We start from the raw sequence: 20169 nt of genomic DNA, 5'->3' as shown, positions 1-20169 counted from the left end.
TGTTTTCAAGAGAGATTTGAAAAAAACAAAACAAAAAGAAACAAAAAAAAAACAACCCTTTTTGTGTGTGTGTGTGTGTGTGTTTTTTGTTTGTTTGTTTGTTTGTTTGTTTGTTTTAGCTGACATTTTCAGAAACTTCCAGGCAAATCATACATTGGCACACATAAAATTTTATTATAATCTTACTGCAAAGTAATTCATTGGTAATATTTCCTCTGTGTACATTATATCCGTCTCTGGACCTGAATATTGTAATTTGTGATGTGGAAGTGTTCTGATAAACCAAGCATTAATTACAAGATCAAACACTAAGACTTTATGAAAGTACTAATGATGTAAAAGGTTTCAGCCCTTTCATATATATATATATATATATATATATATATATATATATATATATATATATATATTTTCATTTGAGGGAATGTTATTTAGCAAGTATGCAATGATATTTTTAGTCTAGAGAATTAATAATTCATTCATGAATAATCATTAAAGGCAATTATTAAAATGTATGTCTGACTTCACAAGGCATGATATTAAAATTTGTACTTATTTAATCTGGTGACTTTTATTTATAGGCCTGCTCCTTGTAGTCTCTGCATCTCTTAGTACCCTCCTCCTCCTTTGGACATCTCTTTTCTCTGTATAATGTGATATTTAGAATTATGAGTGTCTGTCTATCCATCTATCTATCTATCTATCTATCTATCTATCTATCTATCTATCTATCTATCTAGATAACTGTGTTAAATATATTTAGATATCTATATCTATATCCTAATATCTGTATTTCTCATATCTATCTATCCCTGAAGGAAATAGGTATACTAAATTTATTAATATTACGTCCACATGTATGTGTATGTGTATATATATATATATATATATATATATATATATATATATATATATATATATATATATTACTCTTTAAAAAATGCAGTAAGTGTACTCTACCAGAATATGAAAATGTTCCTTAGGTACATGTTGGAGCTGAATTTTTTGTCCAATGTTATATTTTAAGCAATGTGACTTAATTTTTGCTTTATTTCACCTAACTTAGTTCAAAAAACATTTGTTGAAAATTTTCCTATGACCCAGGCAACATGCTAAGTACTAGGAATACTAAAATAACAAATTAGCCCTTGTAGTCTAATACATCAAATTTGCAGTGGTAGATAGAAAAAAAAGTAAGGTGGTCAACATGCTCCTAGGTGATAAAATGCTATAATAAACATGCAGTAATTATTAAAGATAACAAATGGGAAGGTGGAAGATACCAAGTTATATGGGGTTACATTTAAGCTAAATTTTACAGGGATGAGCAGGCATGTCATAGAGCAGGAGGAAAGCAGGTTAAGCAGAGAGAGGGAGAAGACAGTGAATCTATACATGGGTAGCTTTTATATTATTATAATAGCCAACCTTTTGCTGGCTATTCTTGTAAATTTATATGTGTGTTACTTCGGAAATCTGGTTTCAAGGTCTGGGCTCCTAACCACTGTGCTATATATACTGTGTTTCATGATAATAGGGAGTGTTCTGGCAGGACTGAATTCTGTGTGATTGGATTAAAGGGTTTATGTAACGGAATGATTAAAAATCAAATGACAATTTGCTGAGATAAAATTATAAAGGGGCTTAGAGCATGTGCTGGTGATATTTAGACTTCATCTTAGAGGAATTTGTAAGTCATCATACATTTTATGTAGGGAGTAACATAATGATGTTTATATTTTAGAAAAAATCAAGGCAAAGACACCATTTAGGAAACTGTTGCAATTGACGTTATGAAAGGTGAGGAAAATTGGGATTAGACATAGTAAAGGTACTGAACCTGAGGCATTATTTCAGAAATCGGTTAAAAATTGAATCAGAAAATAACTGAGAGACATAGTGAAAAGAATGGAACATGACACTAAATGATAATTTTTAAAAAATATTCATTAATTTAGTCATTTATTATACTTTACAATGTGTATCGTAGATTATCAGGCACCAACCATGGTACTGAAGGAAAAAAAAAAAAGGAATTAGAAATTAGGGCTTCTTTCTCCAAAGAACGAATGGTTTGTTAAGTTATAGGGCATACAGAATCAATTAAAAAAGATAAAAATGATCACTTATGAATGTTGCATATTGGCTATCAAAGATAATCCTGTATTATTCATTCACACTTAACATATTCAACATGGCTTATCTCCTCTGTGCCATCAGTCTAAAAGGTTCATCTGAACAATTTATGTTTAATTTCAAAGGATTACACATACTAGGAAAATCCTGTAGGCTCACCACAAAACCATGTTTAGCAATATCTACTTAGGGGAACAAGAATGATTTGCGTTCACAAAACCTAAAGAGAGAAGCACAGTTAGAAGTTAGCAGAGCTTCATTAATTTTCTAATTCTTACTGCTTTAAATCTGAATTTTCTGTGAGATTAGAAGCTACGCATTTTCTAGATACCCTTTATCTTCTTGTGTAGCTTTACTTGCCACTGCTTTCCAGGACAGACTTTCAATGCCTTTAAGTAGGCATGTTTTACCCTCCCCTAAATATATCGGATTCTCTCATATCTAAAAAAGGTCTGATCTAAAAAAAATGAAAGAATGGATGTTAATCAGAAGAAGAGCTACTATCCACGAAAACCTTCCATATATCCAGATAGTCCTGGATAGAATAGTGAGGTCCGATAACATTAACAAGTTATATGTATCTTGTCGCGTTCCTAAGAAGATGACATGATTGTAAATGATGCTTTTTTTTTTTTTTTAAGTAAAAGGTGCTAGTTATGTCGAGAGCAAAGCAGTTAAATTTCTCAGTCATAATTAATTATTATGGGATGGAGTGATCACATGTCTGCAAAAGTTGAAACATGATTCTAATATGAGCATCTGTTATGTTTAACAGTAAATATAGGGTTTAATTTGTTTCAGAGATTCAATCTAACAGTTGATTTGATAAAAGAAAGTTTTATAAAAATGTATATACATATAAAATGGCATTCCATGAGATTTTTAAAGTTATGTTTAAAGTCTTATGATTTCTGATATTCATGCCACTTTAATAAGCTTTTGAACTTTAATTTTTAAGTCATATTTTACCATTTTTCTGTATTAATTTTATCCTCAGTTTATCACTTAAATCTTGATGACACATGTTTTTATATAATTATAAATTTTTGTCCTATGTAGATTTATGTATTTATAGAAATGTTCAACTCTTGCAAATGATTATAAGATGATTTCACTGGAGAAAATATGAGTTTCAGGCACATTTGCCAATTTTCTGCCTAGATTGTTATTTTTACATAGCTGAATTAAAACTGTTAAAGAATATAGTGACTAGCAAACATAATAAAAATTAACTGTACTGTCTCATTCTTCATCCACATGGAACAAAATTAACAAATATCTGAAAAAATGTGTAGAATAAATTGCCATTTTACACCTTTCATATTTTGTGACAGTTCAGATTACTTGTATTTTTCAAGTCACATTAGAATTTCAAAATACTTGAAAAGCAAACTAAAAACCCTGGGTAATTTAGGTTGGTGTGTTTGTTGTCATAGATCTGTTGGTATATTTATAAATTTACATTTGTTTTTATTATCAAATAATTGAGGAACTCTACAGGAAGACACGCTTAGATAATACTTTTAAAAGTAGTGTATGTTTTAGTCACAGAGACAACTAATGCTATTTTGCTGGCTCAGTTCTTGTGGTTTTTTTTTGTGTGTTTTTTTTAATATCTATAAAAGTCTCCTTCACTTATGTAACTTACAGTATTCTACAACTCCGACCACACAATTTAGGAATCATTAGGCATGACTTCTTGGGTTTCTGATACGAGAATCTATAAAGTGTTATTGAGGGGGCGTTGTCTAGGTGTCCTTAGAAGAGTTTGTTGTACTTATTGTTGTAGTTTAAGCCATTGAAGTATAAATACAAAGTTATGATGTTTGTTTTCTAACTGGTTATTTTGATTCTAGTATTCCTCCTCTTTAATTTAAATGTATTTTATAATATGCATCTTTCTAAAATGCTTATCTTAATTTCTTTAACAAATATATACTGAGCATTTCTATGTTTTAGGTACTACTGTGCTTACTTAAAGAGCCAAACAAAAACCCATGCCGTATGTAAAATATTTAAAAAAAAACCCACAAAAAACAAAAAAGCAACTTTTGCTGATCTTCTAGTATTTATTTATGTATTTATTTATTTATGTAAGTATTTATTTTTATTATTATTAGTTCCAGGTGTACAAAACAATGCAATAATTAGACATTTTACCCCTCACAAAGTGATAATCACCCTCCTCCAATCTATTGCTCCTCAGACATCCTATAAAACTATTACAATTCCATTGACTCTATTCCCTACGCTGTACTCCATATCCCGTGACTATACATATATACATACATATATATATATACACATATATGTATATATATGTGTATGTGTATATATATATATATATATATATATATATATATGCATATATATTATATATAACAATTGTTGACATACAATATTATTCAGCTTCACCTTCAGGTATACACTGCAGTGGTCAGGCATCTACACAGTCCATGAAGTGGTCTCTCTAATAAGACATATGTCCATTTGACACCCTACAAAATCTTTATAACATTACTGATTATATTCCTCAAACTGTCTTTCATATCCCTGTGACAATATTGTAGTTACCAATTTATGCTGTCTAATCCCTTCCTCTTCTCCCACATCCCCACCCCCTCCCATCTAGCAAACATCGGTTTTCTCTCTATATCTCTAAGACTATTTCTGTTCACTTTGCTCATTTATTCAGTTCTTTAGATTCCATATATAAGTGAGATCATATGGTATTTGTCTCACTCCGACTGACTTATTTCACTTAGCATAATATTCTCTAGGTCCATCCATATCATTGCAAATGGTAACATTTCATTCTTTATAGCCGAGTAATACTCCGTTGTATAAATGTACCACAGTTTCTTAATCCAGTTATCTACCGATGGGCATTTTGGGTGTTTCCAAGTCTTGGCTATTGTAAGAAGCACTGCAATAAACATAGGGGTGCACATATTTTTTCGAATTAGAGTCTTAGATTTCTTTGGATAGATACCTAGGAGTTGAAGAGCTGGGTCATAAGGTAGTTCCATTTCCAGTTTCTTGAGATACTTCCATACTGATTTCCACAGTGGCTCCACCAATCTGCATTCCCACCAACAGCCCACGAGGGTTCCCTTTTCACCATATCCTCGTCAACACTTGTTTGTTGATCTATTGATGATAGCCATTCTTACCAGAGTGAGGTGGTATCTCATTGCGGTTTTTGTTTGCATTTCTCTAATGATTAGTGAAGTTGAGCATTTTTTCATGTCTGTTGGCCATCTGTATATCCTCTTTAGAGAAATGTCTCTTCATGTCCTCTGCCCATTTTTCAATTGGTTTGTTTGTTGTGTTGTTGTTTTTTTTGGTGTTGAATTTAATGAGTATTTTACATTTTGGATATTAACCCCTTATCAGATGTATCATTGACAAATATCTTCTCCCATTCAGTAGGCTGCCTTTTTGTTTTATTGATGGTTTCCTTTGCTGTGAAAAAACTTTTAATTTTGATGTAATTCCATATGTTTATTTTTTCTTTTACTTCCCTTGCCCAAGGGGATATATTGGTAAAAATTTTACTCAGGGTGATGCCTGCAAATTTGCTCTTTGTCTGCTTCTCATCTCTTTGTCTCACTTTCTCTCTCTCTCTCTCTCTCTCTCTCTCTCTCTCTCTCTCTCTCTCTCATCTCTATCTGTATCTATATCTCTCTCACCCTATTTGTCCTTCAGCTTCTCTCTTCCACCCTATAAAAGGACCATTGACAATATAATGATTACAATGAAAAATAAGAAAAAAGTATAGGGTAGAGATTAAAATAATGCCAATGTGTTCAAAATAAGTGAAATTGTTGAATAAAGGCAATTAAATAATTGTGAAGAAACATAAAAAGGCAGTTACCTAATTTAAGGTAGATTCTCTGTGACACTGATATTAAGGTTTTGCTTTGTGAGATATATATATATATATATATATATATATATATATATATATATACACACATTTAAGTTTAATGTATTTATGTTTAAAAGCTTCAACTTAGATATTTTAAATTGTGGGTCTTTCATTAGCTATTGCCCAAAAGTCTGAAATAACAATCCTGGAAATAGAAAGTTTCCATAGCAATCTTACTAAAATAAAATTCCATGAGATGTGTAAATATAATATAGAAAATACTTTTTGAATTTTTCCATTTGTGTTATCTCCCATAACATCCTTAGCAAAGACATGCTGTCATCCTAATGTGTATGAATATGGAATTGAGACTTTGGGAGGATGAGTGGAAAATAATTTTTTTTTTTTTTTTTTTTTTTTTTGGGAAAATAATTTTGATCAAATCAAAAATCTAAACTTTCCACAATCGGTAACCACAAGATTGTCATGAGGATACGTCAGTCAATTTCGGGAATGTAATCAGTAATGTTGTAAAGATTTTGTAGGGTTTCCGATGGACACTTGTCTCATTAGGGAGACCGCCCCACGGATGATGTAGATGCCTGATCACTGCACTGTACACCTGAAGCTGAAGCTGAACAATAATGAATGTCAACTACAATTTTATTTATATATATATATATATATATATATATATATATATATATATATATACATGCATATATGTATATATGTATATATGTATATATATATATATGTGTATGTGTGTGTGTGTGTGTGTGTGTGTATATATATATATATATATATATATATATATGTAGAGAGAGAGAGAGAGAGAAATACAAGAAATGGAGTTCAGCATTAGGAATAGAGATAGTGGAAATGTAGTATGCCAGAGGGTTAGTAGATGCGGGGAGGTGGGTTATCACTGTGTGAGAGATATAAATGATAAATGTCTATTACATCGTTTTCTACACTTGAAACTAATTTAAAAAAAAATCTGAACTTTCTTTAGTGATTTACATATGTCTAACATTGAGCATGGTTTTGAGGTAATCAAAAGATTATTTAAGCTATGAGTTATTTAGGAGAAGATAATTAATGTGGCACTGAGGGACCCTCCTGAATGTTTCAGGACCTCTGGTTCCCCACCATGGCCCATGGGCTACAGGAACAAAGCTGGGCAGGAGACAGATGGCAGCCTTGCTGGACGTTCCCAGGGCCGCTGTCGGGGTAGAACTTTGAGTGTCTGGGGAGCCACAGGTGTCCTAGGACAAGGCGACCCAGGCCCAGTGGTGCTACTCTGAGTGCCTCCCCTGGGGAAGCTAGTTCACTGTGATCCCAGCACAGCATCAACAAGAAGCTGACCCTCTTGGGCTTGGTGTGCTGCCTGTGTTCATCCCGGTGGGTGCCTGGCATGTGTCCCCCACAGACAGGCAGCTGGTGACAGTCAGGGGTCCCTGTCATGCATGGACTGCTCCTATGCCAGACTAGAAGGGATGCCATTCGGGAAGATGCTGGAGAGCCTCTTACATCTCCGACCCACTGGGTAGCTGCCAGCCCTGTGAACTCTGGCTGACCCTGCAAACTGTCTTCTGTGGAGGTTTTTCTGCCACTTTTTGCACCCAGAGCTTAGACCTTGCTGTCATTTTGCTGCAGAAGTTTAAGTGGGGCAAGAACTTCCTGAACCACTAGCTATTGGACAAATATGTGGCCTGCAGCAATTTGGAGTGTGTGCTCCAGACAGAGAAGGAGCTCTGGGCAGTGCCAAGACGAGCCCCAGGAGGAGGAAACATATTTATTTGATCTGAATTCAGTGCAGGAGTTTGCAAATCTCATCAAGCCTATGGGTAGCACCCGGCTGCCCACAGACAGTGATGATGGTCATGAGGAAGAGGCTGAGGATCAAGGACCTGACGCCAAGGACCAGGACACAGTAGCTGCAGCCCAAAAGAAGAGGCAATGTGGGAAAAGGGGCCAAGGTCAGTACAGCAGACTTTTGGAAAGGAACCCAGAAGCAGCAAATATACTGAATGTGCAGAGGTACGAAGTCGGGCAATTAAGTTCGCGAACTCATCCTAAAAAAAGTGCTACATACCTCATTGCTGAATATCACTATGGTCACTTTCAAAGTACCCCCCTTGGGAAGCTATGCACTGATGCCAGGGCCTAGTCCTCCCTTCAAAGCAATTTTGGAATTATTTTTCTGGAATGGCCATCAGAGCTGTCGTATTACCCTTGATGTCGTGAATGTCATCACAATGTCTTCCTTTCAATATTTCCTTTATCTTCGAGTAAAGAAAGAAGTCATTGGGGGCCAGAGCAGGTGAGTGGGGAGGGTGTTCCAATACAGTTATTTGTTTATTGGCTAAAAACTCCCTCACAGACAGTGCCATGTGAGCTGGTGCATTGCCGTGATGCAAGAGCCATGAATTGTTGGCGAAAAATTCACGTTATCTAACTTTTTCGCACAGCATTTTCAGCACTTGCAAATAGTAAACTTGGTTAATTGTTTGTCCAGTTGGTACAAATTCATAAAGAATAATCCCTCTGATATCAAATAAGGTTAGCAATATTGTTGCAAGAAGTCATACTTCATATAGTTTTGGAGCCTGGGTGATGGGGAAACCTAGAGATGGTAACAGGATTTATGGGAACACAGTCCCAGGTGGTCTTGGCCTCTGGTGGTCTTGGCTCCTTTTTGCCACCAGCCTTTTTGGACTCTCTCGGGTCTCTTCCCAACGTTTCTAGTGCAGTCTCACTCTGGGCTTTGCCCGGGAGCTGTGACAATGAGGCAAGCTCTCAGTGAAGTAAGCGGTCAAGAAGAAGGGCAAAAATGAATAATTAAAATTATTAAATGACTCGTTCTATCCATTTCTCCAATGAATGTACAAAAACCTGTGAATGTAACACTTCCGTTAATTCATATATTGAGTCAGAATGTCACTTTCTATTTTTGCTTCGTGCAGAAGTTCTTTATATCATCTTACTCATACTTTGCTATTTTTAGGTTAAACCATAGGGAAGTACCTTTTCTCTTGGCAAAATAACTATCAAATATCACCAATTCCATATGGTTCAACTTTTTCAAATCCTTTAAGGAGAGTCTCTGTACTTCACATTTGTAAGTTTTCTTCACCCATTCTCAAAGTTCCTTTTTTCTTTATGATAAAAAATATATATTTTTTACATTTAATAAATTACCTTAAAATTTATTTGTTAAATTTAGGTTGGAAAAAGGGCTGAGTGTTGACATTAGATAATGAAATTACATAGGTTTCAAGTGTACAATTCTATAATATATCATCTGTAAATTTCATTGTGTGCTCATTACCCAGAGTCAGTTCTCCTTCTGTCATTATATATTTGACCCCCTTTATCTTATTCTACTATCTCTTCCCCCCTACATTCTCGTAACTACTAAACTGTCATCTGTGTCTATGAGATTTTGTTTGTTTGTTGCTTTCAGTTTTATATCCCATGTATGAGTGTAATCATGTGATTCTCAACTTTGTCTGACTTATTTCATTTGGCATGATAATTTCAAGTTCCATCTATGTTGTCACATATAGCAGTATTTCATTTTTTCTTATGGCTGTGTAATATTCTATTGTATATATGTGCCACACCTTTATCCAATCGTCTATCAAAGGACTTTGGTTGTTTTCATGCCTTGGCCACTGTGAATAATGCTGCAATGAATATAGGGGTACATATGTATTTATGGGTACGTTTTCAGATTTTTTTGGTAGGTACCCAGGAGACGGATTGCTAGTCAGATGGTAATTCTAGTCTTTATTGTTTGAAGAACCTCCACACTGTTATCCACAGTACCTGTACCAATTTACATGACCACCGGCAATGTAGGAGGGTTCCTTTTGCTCCACAGCCTCTCCAACACTTGTTATTGCCTTGTTGATAACAGCTATTCTGATAGGTGTGTGGTTGTATCTCATTGTAGTTTTGATTTGAAGTTCTCAAATAGCTAATGAAGATGAACATCTTTTCATATATCTGTTGGCAATTAGTATGTCTTCTTGGGAGAAGTGTCCAGATCCTCTGCCCAATTGTAAATTGTTTAGTTTTTTGTTTTTGTTGAGCTGTATGTGTTCTTTATATATTTTGGATATTAGCCTCTTACCAGAGTTATTGTTTGCAAATATCTTCTCCCATTCATTTGACTGCCTCTTTGTATAGTCAAGAAAACAGTATTAATCTGTGATTAGAAAGACAAGAATTTCGAATATCCAGTGTTCTCCTCATGAATTAGTCTAATTGCTTTTGACTTATGAACACTTTCAGTAGATGTTTGTACAGAAATCCAAGAAAGATGACTTTTTCTGATCTGTAACACCAAAAGAAAGCCATCATCCCCTAAAAACGTAAAAGACAGTTATATTTTCAACTGAATTAAAGACATAGTGTATTTTTTAAAATTTTTACTTGTAAGAAACTGACTTTGTAGTATTAATTTGGCATTTAGAGTACTGTTAATTGTTATTTTTATTATAATATGATCATTGTGAAATTATAAATTTAATGTTTTATTTCTTTAGGAATTAAATACTGTGTTTCCCCGAAAATAAGACCTAACTGGACAATAAGCCCTAGCATGATTTTTCAGGATGACATCCAATGAACATAAGTCCTCATGCATCTTTTGGAGCAAAATTTAATGTAAGACCCGGTCTTAATTTCGGAGAAGCACAGTATTTAAAGTTAACATGGAAAAGTTAGTTCTTTATTAAAATGAATGCTTTCTACATCTAACTGTTCTACATGCCATATAACAAGAATCTTGAAAGAGGTTTTAAATGAGAAGCAGCATTTTTTGTATTAGTGTCTTTGAATATTTGAGTAACGGAAAATTTAATTAAAATTTTACTGGATGATTATGGTTTTTACATTGACTCTGATACAAATAACTAAAGTAATGTAAAATATTAAAGGTAGAAAAGGAAAAGGAAATTCCCTTTTTAATCACATGATATTACCTATGCTTTAAATTTTAAAAAAGTAACTTTTTGTCAGCTTTGCGAACAGTAAAGTTTTTAATGTGATCATTTTGTTTCCCCACTAGCCAGCTTTACAGATACTGTGTTCTAGTTTATTAGCTTCCTTATTGTTTATTGCTCACAAACACTTATGCCATCTAGTGAGTTGTTTGGTTTAGTTGTGTTTTGTTGTTGTTGTTTTCCTTGTGTCTCCAAGCGTCAAACTCCACCTCTTATAGAATAGTAAGTTTCCTTTAATTGTTTTTTATAAATATTTCAATTCTTAAAGACAACTGATACCTACCTTTTTCTATCTACTATAGCTTTTTTTCAGAACTAAAATCATTTTGTCTGTTTGACTGATTAGGGCCTTAGTGAAATAATAGCAAGTCCTAGTTAGTCACATCACATACATGCACTATATTTTCAGTAAGATAAAATGATCCTTGCATATAACAATATAACAGGTTGACAGATAATTAATTTATCTTCTATTAAACCTAGGATAACGCTAAGCATCTAAATGCTCCATAAATATTTTAATTTGATATGAACAGCTTATCGTATTTCTAAAGATAATTCCTTCTAAATGTATGTTTTGATTGTATAAACTATTGTCCCCAATATTCAGAATATAAAATATGGCACATACACACGAGAGAGAGAGAGAGAGAGAGAGAGAGAGAGAGAGAGAGAGAGAGAGAGAGAGAGAGAGAAAGAGAGAGAGAAAGAGAGAGAGAGAGAGTGTGGCATATATCACCTGTGATAATGAGGAAAATTAGTAAAACAGTTCACTTTTAGTCTGTAGTGTTTTTTTTTATATGTAATGTTGTTAATGGTGATGTTCAAATCATTTTAGCATTCCATCAATGTTGTCTTTGTTTTTTTTTCCCTAATGCTTTTTGAAATGTATTTCCTTTTATTTCAAAACAAATCGATTTAAGTAATAATTTATTTTTATGACAAGGTATTTTTAGTGGTCATTTATTACAGAACGTAACTTCACGGTAGTGTTAATAAAGTCATGAATATTTCTATTTTTAATATTTAAATAATACATTGCTTAAGATTTTTATAATTTGGAAAGCCATCTCTTTCAGTTACATAACACCCACTATTTCTATGGTTCAATAGAAAAATATAATATGTACTGTCAATAAACTTTAGTTGTGCTAACAAGGGGGCAGAAATGCAGAAAATTACAGACTTTTAAATGTGTGAATTGCTTGCAAGTAAGAAGGCCTAGGTAATTATTTATCTAGATGGGTAGAGTGCCATAAAACCCAGGGACAATGATAATTGAGGTGACTTCATCTTGCTTCAGCTCTCTTATCACATAAAAGGAGCAATCTGTTTTTAACCTAAAATTTGACATGTATAAACTTGTTTTATGAGTTTCTTGATGCTTGCTAAAACAAAGAACGCAGAAATTTAAGAGAGGTTTATAACAATCTTTTGAAGACCCTGTAGCTAGAAATTAATCAGAATAATGTCGAACTATTAGAAAATAATTGGAGTAATTAAAAAGCACAACTCAACTCAAATTATAAAGAGTGAAAGACTATATATTATATATATATATATATATATAAAGGAAAATAGACTGTATTTGCATGACATTGGACATAGTTATATGTATATGTATGTGTATATATATATATATATATATATATATATATATACACACACACACACACATATATAGACTGTGGTAATAGTAATATTATAGTATACTGTGGTAATATAATATACATAGAAATATATATTACTATGTCCAACATCATGCAACCACAGTCTATTTTCCTTATTATTCATGAAAGATCCCTTTAGAGTTGGTGACTTACTATAGAAATTGGCTTGTGGCTTTTCTCACACAGGCTTCTAGAATCAAATTGATTTTTGACAAGTATTTAAGATGAATGCCAAGAGACTTTTTGGCATTAAAAGTACCACCATTTATGTTTTTACACATTATAGAAACTTATGAGAGAAGTTTAATGACTGCATCAGCAACTTTATTTTATTTTACCATTGGCACTATAAGTTTGAAATAAATTGATAATTTGTGATCTATCTACCGCAAGGAGGACAAGAATTTAATAGAAAAAAATTTGCATTTCTCATTATATATTGTTAACTATTTCTGCGTGTTGCACATTGTAGAAGTGAGTTCTACAGAATTGATCACTTCTGCGCATATGACCTACTACCATGTTTCCCTGAAAATAAGACCTAACTGGAAAATAAGCCCTAGCACGATTTTTCAGGATGACATCTCCTGAACATAAGCCCTAATGCACATTTTGGAGCAAAAATTAATGTAAGACCTGGTCTTATTCTCAGGGAAACACAGTAATTGCATGTGGCATTTGCATTATTCTTGTTTTCACTTTTATATCCAATGTGAGCTCATAAACTATTCAATTCACAAACTAAGCCATCACCCCCAAAGTATTTCTGTGGTAAATGCAAGGAAATAGTTTCCTAGAAAGTCAGGATTCATTGTGTATCTTTTTTTTGACAAAGGAATACATAGCTCTTTAAATGTAAATTGAATTTAAAATTCATTTGGGGGATTTTTAATATTAAACTTAATCACTCATAGCATTTTTTTAAATAGACATTTACCTGAGTAATGGTATCATCTAAGTTTATAAAATAAATATGTATGTAAACTATTCATGAAATTCAACTTAAAATGGAACTGAAAAATAATCTTCTCAGCTATAAAGTAATGTGCATATTACAAAACTATCTTTATAATTGACAAAGGTCTGAAAATGCATGTGAACCAGACAGAGAGGTGATGATCAAGTTACCTTGTATAAATTACGGTCACTGTATATTTGTGAACTGCTCGTATCAAAAGACTATTACTAGAGCAAGACATTTCAAGGGGTAGAATGAGAAACTAGGTAACAACAAAAACTGTTTATTGAGATTTCATTGCTTGCTGAATAACTCAGTTTGTTTACAGTTTTAAAATTGAATGATTAAAATTGAATTGTTGTTAGCAATACATCCCTGAAGGAGGCTAGCATTATCACATTGCGTTGAAAGATACATTGTCTGGAATGGAAAAATCACACAAAACACAAGATTGTAATAGGAAATATATTTCTGTGGTCTGTCTAACATCTATCTCAGAATTTTATTTCTTATGTACAACTAGGTTTTTGTTATAGCTTACAGAGAAAATGCTAGCTAAGATTCTTACGGCTGGTAAGAAAATAATGTGGCTTTATGAACTGTGATTTTTGTGAATCTTCTATTCTCAGTTTTGGTTGGTTGTGTTCCTTATTTAACTTGCTGGAGAATTTTGATACGCACACAAAAAATGATCTAAACCAAATTCTGTGAAGGACTTTTGTGTATTAGTCTCGAAAGATTTGTTTTGACTTTTAATTTCATAAATTCTGAAGCTCACATTTAAGAAACTAGATTTATTGAATATACTTTCATATGCTAACAGCATTGGAGAATCAAAGCAGATAACTTTGATTATACAATTAATCATGCTATCAGAAGAATGAGAGGTTACTGCTCTGACCCCTGAAATGACTTACTGCTTTTCCTCTGTATATATCAGCCAATTTGTCTTCATTGCCCATTCCTCAATCTGCTGGTCTCTAAATTGCCCCGTGTTTGTTTTGTCTCCTTTTCTTTCTCCTATTTTCCTCACTTTTTTCCGTCTCCTCAGCTTTATTCTCCTAACAGCAATATATACATATAAGACCTAACTACAGTTATGTCTGTTGGTGGGTATGTGTGTTTGTTATATTGAGAATCAAATGCATACCTTCAAATTACAGAAATAACAGCACACTTAAATTGATCATGCCCTCTACTAATTGCACCTTCTCAGCTCCTTGAAGTACTCACCGTTTCCCATAAGCAGATAACAGGGGATTTATTATGAATTCTTTAACCATGCATTTTAATCCCACAGTAATAAATACATGCATTTCATCATAGTGGAGAGTTCAGAAGCTTTCAATTCCCTCTTTTTAGATAATAATTTTGCCTCTTGAGCTACTTATCATAGTGTGTAAGACATTTACCTTTAATCTCTTCTTTACCTTTGTAATAGACTTTACCCAAATAACAGTTCCGAGTAGATTAATTGTATTAGTATTTGGTAAATCATTTATTTGAAAATGTGCTTTTATCTCATTTCTCAGAATATGCTGAGGTTTATAAAATTATCATTTGTTTTTGTTCCATGTTGGCTTTTCTGTTATTCCTTTTATGCTTAATTTTTATGTTTTAATTACAATTCAGAAACTATGCTAAAAAAAAGTTAGAGGACAGGGGAAAGAAAAGCGAGTTTCAAGTTATTCTACCAAGAAGCTATATCATATAAAATGTAGTACAGCTGCTCTTCTTGTCTGCTATGTGGATGTTTCAGAGACAAAGGATTTTTGGGGAGGAGAAACTCAGGATATATACACAGATTAGAAGGGTTCTCTATAGCAACACTTCCTAGGCTTTGGGGTTTTATGAACTAGCAATTTTTTTTTTCTCTTTAATTGGAGGGACTGGAATATGGTTGCCAACTTCTTATTTTGCAAAAAAGAAGGTTAAAATGTCAGTTGATAAGTACTGTTAGAGAAAGAATATTTTTAAACTTGCACATGAGCACACACATGAGTGAAAAGAACATAAGCTCAGTAGATAATATGGGCTTTTTCTAGTATTGATGCCTGGCAACCATATACTAGTATATTTTTAATGTAGATATTTTAAATATCTGAATGCTGTAATGTTATAAGATTATAGTAAATACAATATCTTCGTTAAACAGTTCTGACTACTCTGTGAACTAAATTTGTTGATTGTGTAACACCAAATAGTGCTCTTATATTTTTTCTTCCTCTACTTTGTTTCTATACCATTGTTGAAACCATAGTTTCACATGCTAATGAAAATAGAAACAATTCTATTAATAATAGTTATATTATATCTCATTATTATGGGGAAAATACTTTTCTCACTGAGAATGATTTGTAGTGTCATAAAATCTAGGTCTAAGGCTAATTGTTGTTGTGGTTAATGATTTATATTATCAAGCTACAAATGAGAAAATCCAAAACATCATAACATTGCTCCTTTGGTGGATATGGTTTACCTTTTCCCCAGAGGTATAACTTCTGAATGGTATGTTGCTAAAGGGGCTCAGGAGTGGTAGAAAAAGGTAAAGGGGGTCAAATACATGGTGACGGAAGGAGAAATGACTCTGGGTGGTGAACACATAATGCAATGTATAGATGATATATTATAGAATGGTACGATTGAAATCTATATAATTTTTTAACCAATGTCACCCAATGAATTTAATTGAAAAAGGAATAAGAAAATATCAATTAAAAAATGAATCAGTCCCCCGTCACCACACCCAACACCAACAAGCAAACTTATAGAGGAAGCTTGCAATGACTCCTTTTTGCATTATTGTAACGAATGGATTATTTATTATTGAGTCTTTATCCTCCTTTATGTACATGTTGACAAACTGAGGTAAAATATAATTAACAAGATCATTTTGCGTCATTCAACATAAACAATATAAAATCCTAAATGGAAATAACAACAACAAAAATGTATTTCTGATACTTACAGGGGAGTTTTTGATGTGTGTTCTTGGATATGGGGTAAGAAAAATTATTTGGGAATAGCTGCCACTGCTGTGAGTCAATAACTAATCTTGCATGAAGCCTGTTCAGGCTGTTGTTCCATGCAAAGGAGGAGACTGTACCTTGTTTTGATAAGAAAGAAGCTAATAACCTTCATACCTAAGCCATTAGGAACTAATGAGTTTGCCTAATAGAGTAACGGTCTGAATCTGCCAGAAGTTACTAGTAGATTATGAACAGATATGTGTGTTGTCATTTTTAATGTCAATCATGCAGGTAGAACTACGGGTTTTTCCAAAATCATGTGACTGAAGTAATCACCTTAAAATAAAAACCTTGGCTTAAAATAGAGAATAGACTCCCAATTAAAAGGAAGGCAGTGTAAACTGCTCACTCTAAACCTATCACCTCATTGATGGAGTCCAGGTAACTGAAGGAAAAAAAAAAAAAAGCAAAATCTGTGGATGATACAGTCTTTTCACACAAAGTATGTGAGAATCCAGTTTGCATTTTTAGCCCTAAACCATATGCACATTAAAAAGTTCTGGATTCTCAGAAGTTGTTCTAGTTAATACCATCCTTTATGTCACTCTCAGAAATAAGCCCTGTGTCTCCTCAGTAGAGAAAAGGGTGACAGAGGAAGGGAAGCACAAACTGATAGTATGAGACCCAATGGTAAGCTGTGGTGACAAGACTATTAGGACAACAGTAGTCACATTAAGAATTTAAGAAGTTAAGATGGTATGCCAGTGGGGGCGGGGCCTTTATTATCTATCTATCTATCATCTATCTATCATCTATCTGTCATCTATCTGTCATCTATCTGTCATCTATCTGTCATCTATCTACCTATTACCTATTTACCTATCATCTATCATCTATCTATCTGTCTATCTATCTATCTATCTATCTATCTATCTATCTATCTATCGTTTATCTATCTATCAATCATCTATCTATCATCTATCTATCATCTGTCTATCTATCTATCCATCCATCCATCTATCTATGTATCTATCATCTATCTATATTTTATGAAACAGGCTCTAAATTTTAGCCAATAGTAATAGGGCCAAAGAAGGCATCATGAAACTCACTTTTTCCTTAGATATCATTGAGCTAAGAAAAACATAATCTCTTGCAGCAAATAGTAGGATCCCAAAGAAGAAAGAGTAACACTTTTTTTTTCATTTATTTTGAAAAACTAAGTAATTTTAAGCTATCAGATTAAAAAAAAAAAAAAAAACTTTGTCCATTAACGTGTACATAGAACACTTAGTGATGGCAATGACGAGAAGTGTTGGTTATTGTACCATGCACTTCAGTAGACTGAGACCATTCTTAATGAACTCATCCCATCAAATAATATGGCAAAGATTTTATGTAGGAAAATGTTTTCTAGTTTAAAGCCAGTGTCAGTGTAGATGCAGGGTAATATCTATCATGTTCTCTATGTTAAAACATATGATAATCTCTCTTAGTCATTAAGAAGTACTGTCAATTCCACATTTACTGTCCTTTTACTGTAACCAGAGAGTTTTTTCATGGCTTGAACATGATGTGATGTATGGAAAATGATGGTTTTAAATGATTAACCTGGTAGTAATGGATGGATTAAATTCCAGTAAGAAGACTTTAAGACTCAAAAGAGACTGACATGGAATGATGACGGCCTAGACTAGAGTGGAGTCAGTGGAGACTGAATGGAAATTACAGATAATGAGAGTAATAATACAGTGTGCATTGCGGCTTATTACTGTTTTTAATTGTTCTGTGTGACCATTTCACAAAATGTCCTTATAGTGGAGAATATCAGCACAGACCTTATTGGGCTTAATACAAGCTCGTACCAAGGTAGATATTATTCAGAGTGCTTCGTAAAAGTAAAATATAGAATGCTTAGCCACTGGTCATACCTTTTCCTGCTTTTGATTAAAAAAAATCTTGAGAAATTGTTCTTAAGAAATTGGTCTTGAAATTTCTCTAAACCCAATTCATGTACCCCTTGTTTGCTTTTTTAGCTATCCTCTCATCACAATAAGATGAAAACATCTGGAAAGCAAGGATCATTTTATGTCCTCTTTAATCCCAAGATAGACCATGTGATTCAGATAAATATGATCATTTTATGGTCACACACAAGGTTCCTTTTTACACTAACCATGTTATTCAACTCACATGTATTTGTTATGTGTATTTTAGAGCTTGTGGTGAATCATTTTAATATGAACATGAAAAAGCAAAGTCTTCCAGGTCAGCTAAGGAGAAAACTCTAATGGATTCCAAATAACTGGACCACATTATTTTGAGCCAGTAGATGCTTTGCTTCGGCTATTTTGACCTAGTGCCAATTTTTAAATTATTTTCTGGATTGTACTGTATTAAGGCAATTTAATGTCTGAACATATTTTTGACATGCACTTTTTTTTTTCCATTTTGACTTTTATCTACCAAATTTATTTTTATTGGATAAATTATTTGTGGACCTTAAAATAACGATTTCCTTCATTAGTTCATATTATCTGATGCATTTTCTCATTTGTGAATTTTCTTTTGCAGGTTTTGTTTCTTTCTGAGTCCCATTTTCTCAGGTCAAATTTTGCTCATCTTCTGTCAATTATTATTCAAAACAAAAATTTTGTATGCCATTTTACCTGTTATTAGTTTTACCACAGGCCAATTAGTTCTAAAAGTAACAATTTATTTTGCGTATAAGTCTCAGAAACAATTTAAGATCAGCTGCAGGTCTGCAATTGTATTGACTGTCCAGCAGAGTGAGGTCAAAACAACCTTTGAGTCAGATGGCAAGGTCTGAACGTCCTGCCTTAATACATATAACTGTGAATGCATCAGAAACTAAACTCTTCAGAATCTTAAGATAATTGCTCTTATTACTAAGTTCTAATAAAAATAAAAATAATTTTTGATAGTGCTCTCCTGACTTTCTATGGAGAATATTGAACTTTTAATTAATGAACAATGAAGTGGCCATTTAATAAATATGAATTAATATAAAGATTAATTAATGCCATTCTTGCCACACCTTATTCCTTCTACTTTTTACCATGACATCTGTACAATCTGAAATGACCTTTTCCATCATCTCTGCCAATGGTCAAATCATTGATAAGTTTTCTCTAGTTACCCCAACCAGAAACCCTTTCTGGTTTCTCAATGCCTGTAGAAAACTGTACCTCTTTTTTCATATGCTATTTAATATCTGAGCTTATCTCTGATTATCTTTCTTTTCTGCTTGATTATATATTTAATGAGAGTAAGAATAAACTTTATTCATGATAATATTCTCTATAATTCGTGGTGAAATTGCTCACCTTTTTTGAGTAAATAAATAGATATGTCAGGTGAAGTAAATATTTTGAGTACTGCTTAGATAGAGAATATGTGAATATGAACTTGCAGTAGAAGAGCTCAAAACCCAGCCTCAACATGTAACAAAATTTCAGCTCTAACAAACCATTTTCAAATTCCCAGGATGAGTGCTAACACAAGTTGCTGCTTACCACTGTAGCTTAAA

The 20169-nt window shown here is 33.0% G+C and overlaps 1 protein-coding gene and 1 pseudogene across 6 annotated transcripts in view; both read left to right on the top strand.

Annotated features, from left to right (window-relative positions):
- The window catches only part of ERBB4 (erb-b2 receptor tyrosine kinase 4), a 1041923-nt gene that overhangs the window by 629036 nt on the left and 392718 nt on the right, over nucleotides 1–20169 (top strand). The window lies entirely within an intron of this gene.
- On the top strand, nucleotides 7168–9260 carry LOC141567931 (18S rRNA aminocarboxypropyltransferase-like; annotated as a pseudogene).

This window comes from Rhinolophus sinicus, chromosome 17 (genome assembly GCF_057876585.1).
Source record: "Rhinolophus sinicus isolate RSI-liver-muscle chromosome 17, RSI-T2T, whole genome shotgun sequence".
Taxonomy (NCBI): Eukaryota; Metazoa; Chordata; class Mammalia; order Chiroptera; family Rhinolophidae; genus Rhinolophus; species Rhinolophus sinicus.
This window is presented reverse-complemented; position numbering and strand designations above follow the sequence as displayed.